The sequence below is a fragment of the Bos mutus genome, chromosome 4, assembly GCF_027580195.1.
Source record: "Bos mutus isolate GX-2022 chromosome 4, NWIPB_WYAK_1.1, whole genome shotgun sequence".
NCBI classification, from domain to species: Eukaryota; Metazoa; Chordata; class Mammalia; order Artiodactyla; family Bovidae; genus Bos; species Bos mutus.
This window is the reverse complement of record NC_091620.1, coordinates 24,144,590-24,151,381: the sequence shown is the minus strand read 5'-3', so window position 1 is coordinate 24,151,381 and position 6,792 is coordinate 24,144,590.

The window sequence follows — 6,792 nt, the reverse complement described above, 5'->3', positions numbered from 1 at the left end:
GGTGGCTATAAGAGTTCAGTTCTATGGTGGTGACAGCTGAAGGAAGACTGAGTTCCTCAGGACAGCATTTGGAACTGGGGCTGCCAGAGGTGCAAGCCATAAATCTGAGATTCAGAGATGACAATGGCATAGCAGGGAAAGAGGGAAGAGGGGGGTCACACCAGACAGGTTCTGCCTTATGATTTGGGGTGTTGTTATTGATTGCATAGACCTATGCCAGCTCTTTAATTCTTCCAGTGATTCTGGGAGTCATTCCTTACATCTTTAATGAACCCCATTTCATGTTTAAGTCAGCTGGAGTTGGGTTTTGTTGCCTGCAACTAAAAACCCTGAATGATACAATTATTAACTTATAAGAATCTCATTAACAACTGTAAAAGCAGAAAATTTGTTTTCAACACAAAACTTAGTAGTAGCAGTAGCAGTAATAATAACAATAGTAACTGGAGTGCTTATCCTCTGCCAAGTACTGTTCTAAATTCACCACATCTATTAACTCACTGATCCCTGACAACTGTGTGCTATGAGCAAGCTGAGGCATGGAGAACTTGAGGGCATGACTGGTAAAATGCAGTACTGGGCTTTGAATCTGAGCCTGTCCTCTTAATAGTTATGAAGTAGACACCCACCTAATTTGTGAAAAGTATCCTTTTCCATTGCTGTTTTAATTTTCATATTTCTTCAGGGAAGGATTCCTTATCTTTTCTTTGATCATTTCAAGAGACTTTACACTCCACAGTGAGGAATAAAAGTACTACACCCGCAACAGCCACTCAGTCAAGATAGAATCTTCATTCATTCACTCATTCATCCAGAGGACGTTTAAGAACCTCCTGCAGCAGGCAGACCCCCCTAAAATGGCCCCTAATGATCTCTGCCTCCTGGTATTCATGCACTTGTATATTCCCCTCCCTTTGAATATAGGCTGGCCTAGTGACTGGCTTCTAACCAACAGAATGCAGCAAAGGTCATGCCATGTCACTTCCATGGTCAGTTTACATAAGATAGCAACTTTTCTCTTGCTAGCACAATCTCTCTGTTTCCTTCTTGGCTTGCATGTTTGATAAAGTAAACTGGAATGGAAGAGCTGCCTACACAGACAGGGACTGAGGGCAGCTTCCAGGCAAAAAGCCAGCTAGGAACAGACTTGTCTTCCAAGAGCCCTTAAAGAACTGAACTCAGCCAACAACCATATGAGCTTAGAAGCAGATCCTTCCCCAGTCTAGCTTTCAGGTGAGACCCCAGCCCTGGCCAATGCTTTGACTGCAGACCTGTGAGAGACACTGGAGCAGAGCACACTGGTTAAGTCATGTCAGAATTCCTGAATTGCAGAAACCGTGATATAAATAAGTGCTGTTTTAAGCTACTGAGTTTGTGCTTATTTGTTATGCAGAAATAGACAACTGATACTGTAAAAGAAAGTGTGTCCAGCACTTTTTCTAGGTACACCAGGTTCCTGCCCTTATGGAACTTACTGAGACAGGAAGGAGGTAAGGCACAATGTTTAAAAGAATGACAGCCTTTGAGGACACGACATAAACTGGTTAGAACCAACTAAGTCCAAGATGGTGGATGAGTCAATTTCCACTAGAACTTGAGCCTCAGAATATGCTCAGTATAACACATCATCAGGCTAAATGGCATATCTATAGGCAGCATGACTATTCAAAGGCCCACCATGAAAGGCCAAAAAGTGGGTTATGGCCTAATTCATGGAAATCCCTGCTCTTTTCCCAAAATAGTTTGAATAATCCTCCCACATAGCCTACTAAATTACCTACCCCTATAAAAACTGATGGCCTTCCCAGGTGGTGCTAGTGGTAAAGAATTCTCCTGCCAATGAAGGAGATGTGGGGTTGATCTCTGGGTCAGGAAGATCCCCTGGAGGATGGCATAGCAACTTACTCCAGTGTTCTTGCCTGGAGAATCCCATGGACAGAGGAGCATGGTGGGCTACAGTTCATGATGTGCAGGAGTCAGAGACGATTGAGCATCTGAGCACATAAAAACTGACAACCAGGTACCCTGGGGCCTCTCATCTTCTCAGATGGTCTACACTCTGTGGAGTGTGTTTCTCCCAAGGGTCCTCTCACTTTCTGAGATAAACTGTATTCTGCTTTTGGAAAATGTAGCTGTCTAAATAAACATGCTTTCACTTTATTATGGCTCACTGTTGAATTCTTTCCTGCATGAAACCAAGGACCCACACTTGGCAGCCAGTCCCAGGGACTCCTCAGGTCCTGGGACATGACTCTCCCCTCATGCCCCTCTTCTTCCTGCAACAATATGAAAAAAATGAGCATAAATTTAAGTAGTTACTGTGCACTGAGAAAAAGAAAATACAGTGCTGCTATAGATCTGTACATGGGACTATTCATATTAATATAAATTAAAATGAAATAAAATTAAAAACTTAATTCCTTAGCTGCAGGAACCACATTTCAACTGACCTATAGCCACATGTGGCTTGACTCTTGGCTCCTGTATTGATTAGCACTGATTATAGAACATTTCCAACATTCCCATCACAGGAAGTCCTGTTGGGTAGTGCTTTGCAGAGAATGACTGGGGAAGTTTGAAGGACTTGTTTTTCTAAATGGGAAGCTAGAAAAGGCTTCTCAGAGACAGAAGTGTTTCGGTATGACTAGAAGGAAGAAGAGAAAGCCAGTCTTGCCAAGACCAGGTTCAGGATGTGAGGCAGAGAAAGTAAGATGCATGCAGCTCTTTGGGTGGGAGCCATTGTGGTGTGTTTGAAGACAGTGTGGGGGGAGCTTAGTGTTATAGGAGGAGAGGACGAGTAGGAGTGGAAGGTAAGGCAGGAGAGGGGAGCTAAGGCGCCAAGTGGTATAGGCTCATGTCCAGGGTCAGGAGCTTGGATTATGTTTTAAGTCCATCAGGAAGCACCAGAAGTCTTAAGTAGGGGGGTGACATGATAGGATTTGTGTTCGTACTCTCAACAGGCCACTTTGTTATGTGAAGAATTGATTGTTGGAAATAATAACCAACAAATGATTATTCAAAAAACAATTGCTTAATGGGGGAAATAGGTAGGTCGTGTAAGAGGTGATTGTCATAGCCCAGATGCGTGCCTGTGTGCTAAGTCACTTCAGTCATGTCTGACTCTGTGTGATGCCATGGACTGTAGCCCGCCAATCTCCTCTGTCCATGGGATTCTCCAGGCAAGAATACTGGAGTAGGTTGCTATGCCATCCTCCAGGGGATCTTTCTGACCCAGGGATCAAACCCGCGTCTCTTACGTCTCTTGCATTGGCAGGCAGGTTCTCTACCACTAGCACACATGGGAAGCCCTTGAAGCCAGGTACGAGTGTCCTAAAGTGCGTGCAGTAGAAGGGTGTGGGAAGACGGGCAACATTCCAAACAATGAAAGTCCACTGCTATCTGAGCGGCAGAGCCCAGGAGGGCTGCTGGTTTAAATAGAACCAGGGCCTGGGCTGAGCTTCAGAAGGGCAGCTCTGTGTTGCAGGAATCATGAGATATGGGTTCTACTATCAAATAGAGGTATTTTAAAACAAGATGGAGAGGAATGGGAGCCAGGCTTTTTCTTGGAAGTAGGGCACAAGGATAAGTCATTACTAGTTCACTAGTCTGTAACTGAGCACACTTCTTCCTGTCACCTGGGAAAGAATGGAAGAACTACAGGTATTAAGAAATTCAGCAGGGACCTCCCTAGTGCTCCTGTGGTTAAAAATCTACTTGCGATGCAGGGGACGTGAGTCTGATCCCTAGTCCAGGAACTAAGATTCCATGTGCTGCAGGACAACTAAGCCTGTGTGCCACATCTGCTGAGCCCTCATACTGCAACAAAAGATCCCACATGATGCAAAGAAGTTTCCACAGACCGTAACTTAAACCCGATGCAGCCAAATAAACTTAAAAAAAAGAAAGCTGGTAAATACGACTCATGATTTTCAGGGGGGCAATCTTCCCTTATGTATTTATATCATGTTTGTTATTGTATATTTGTGAGATTATTTGAGTTGCGTTTGTCTAGGTTCAACAAGGGTTGTTTGTTTCCTTTCCTCAGGGTTGTACAATAATGCCTCAAGTAACAGCACTAGAAGGGACCAGTAAATATTTAATTAGTGAGTGAATAATAATAGTAATAAAAAGAGTCATACTAATAGAACCACACAGGACACATGTTAAGTATCAAGAACTAAGTATTTCACACATATTAACTCAATTACTTCCTGCAAGAACTCTATGAGTAAGTCCAATTATTTCCCACATTTTGTTGAGGAAATTAAGGCACAGAGAGTTTAAGTAAGTCACCCAGTTCAGTCAGTTTAGTCGCTCAGTCGTGTCCGACTCTCTGCGGCCCCACAAACTGCAGCATGCCAGGCCTCCCTGTCCATCACCAACTCCCGGAGTTGGATGTGGACCCAAACTCACGTCCACTGAGCCAGTGATGCCACCCAACCATCTCATCCTCTGTCATCCCCCTCTCCTCCTGCCCTCAATCCTTCCCAGCATCAGGGTCCCTTCAAATGAGTCAGCTCTTTGCATCAGGTGGCCAAAATATTGGAGTTTCAGCTTTAGCATCATTCCTTCCAATGAACACCCAGGACTGATCTCCTTTAGGATGGACTGGTTGGATCTCCTTGCAGTCCAAGGGACTCTCAAGAGTCTTCTCCAACACCACAGTTCAAAACCATCAATTCTTTTGTGCTCAGCTTTCTTTATAGTCTAACTCTCACATCCATACATGACCACTGGAAAAACCATAGCCTTGATTAGACGGACCTTTGTTGGCAAAGTAATATCTCTGCTTTTTACTATGATTTCTAGGTTAGTCATAACTTTCCTTCCAAGGAGTAAGCGTTTTTTAATTTCATGGCTGCAATCACCATCTGCAGTGATTTTGGAGCCCAGAAAAATAAAGTCAGCCACTGTTTCCACTGTTTCCCCATCTATTTGCCATGAAGTGATGGGACCGGATGCCATGATCTTAGTTTTCTGAATGTTGAGCTTTAAGCCAACTTTTTCACTTTCCTCTTTCACTTTCATCAAGAGGCGCTTTAGTTCTTCTTCACTTTCTGCCATGAGGGTGGTGTCATCTGCATATCTGAGGTTATTGATATTTCTCCTGGCAAGCTTGATTCTAGCTTGTGCTTCCTCCAGCCCAGGGTTTCTCATGATGTACTCTGCATAGAAGTTAAATAAGTAGGGTGACAATATACAGCCTTGACATACTCCTTTTTCTGTTTGGAACCAGTGTATTGTTCCATGTCCAGTTCTAACTGTTGCTTCCTCACCTGCATACAGGTTTCTCAAGAGGCAGGTCAGGTGGTCTGGTATTCCCATCTCTTGAAGAATTTTCCACAGTTTATTGTGATCCACACAGTCAAAGGCTTTGGCATAGTCAATAAAGCAGAAATAGATGTTTTTCTGGAACTCTCTTGCTTTTTCGATGATCCAGCAGATGTTGGTAATTTGATCTCTGGTTCCTCTGCCTTTTCCAAAACCACATATAATCAACTATATTGCAGTAAAAATTTTAAAAAGAGAAAAGCCCTGTGTGTCACTTTAAAGTCATGGGGCGGTGACCGGGAGGAGCTACCCCACGCCCCCACACCCGAGGCCAGGGGCTGCGGCCGGGAGGACCAACCCCAAGTCCAAGGAGCCCTGGCTGCGCAGACGCAGAAGGGCCTAGAAGAGCAATCCCACATTGAAGGTCAGGAAGGGCAGTGGTGAGGAGATACCCCTCGTCCAAGGTAAGGAGCAGCGGCTGCGCTTTGCTGAAGTAGCCGTGAAGAGATACCCACGCTCAAGGTAAGAGAAACCCAAGTAAGATGATAGGTGTTGCAAGAGGGCATCAGAGGGCAAACACACTGAAACCATACTCACAGAAAACTAGTCAATCTAATCACACTAGGACCACAGCCTTGTCTAACTCAATGAAACTAAGCCATGCCCGTGGGGCAACCCAAGACAGGCGGGTCATGGTGGAGAGATCTGACAGAATGTGATCCACTGGAGAAGGGAATGGCAAACCCCTTCAGTATTCTTGCCTTGAGAACCCCATGAACAGTATGAAAAGGCAAAATGATAGGATACTGAAAGAGGAACTCCCCAGGTCAGTAGGTGCCCAATATGCTACTAGAGATCAGTGGAGAAATAACTACAGAAAGAATGAAGGGATGGAGCCAAAGCAAAAACAGTACCCAGCTGTGGATGTGACTGGTGATAGAAGCAAGGTCCGATGCTGTAAAGAGCAATATTGCATAGGAACCTGGAATGTCAGGTCCATGAATCAAGGCAAATTGGAAGTGGTCAAACAAGAGATGGCAAGAGTGAATATCGACATTTTAGGAATCAGCAAACTAAAATGGACTGGAATGGGTGAATTTAACTCAGATGACCATTGTATCTACTACTGTGGGCAGAAATCCCTCAGAAGAAATGGAGTAGCCATCATGGTGAACAAAAGAGTCCAAAATGCAGTACTTGGATGCAATCTCAAAAATGACAGAATGATCTCTGTTCGTTTCCAAGGCAAACCATTCAATATCACAGTAATCCAAGTCTATGTCCCAACCAGTAATGCTGAAGAAGCTGAAGTTGAACGGTTCTATGAAGACCTACAAGACCTTTTAGAACTAACACCCAAAAAAGATGTCCTTTTCATTATAGGGAACTGGAATGCAAAAGTAGGAAGTCAAGAAACCCCTGGAGTAACAGGTAAATTTGGCCTTGGAATATGGAATGAAGCAGGGCAAAGGCTAATAGAGTTTTGCCAAGAGAATCATTGGTCATAACAAACACCGTCTT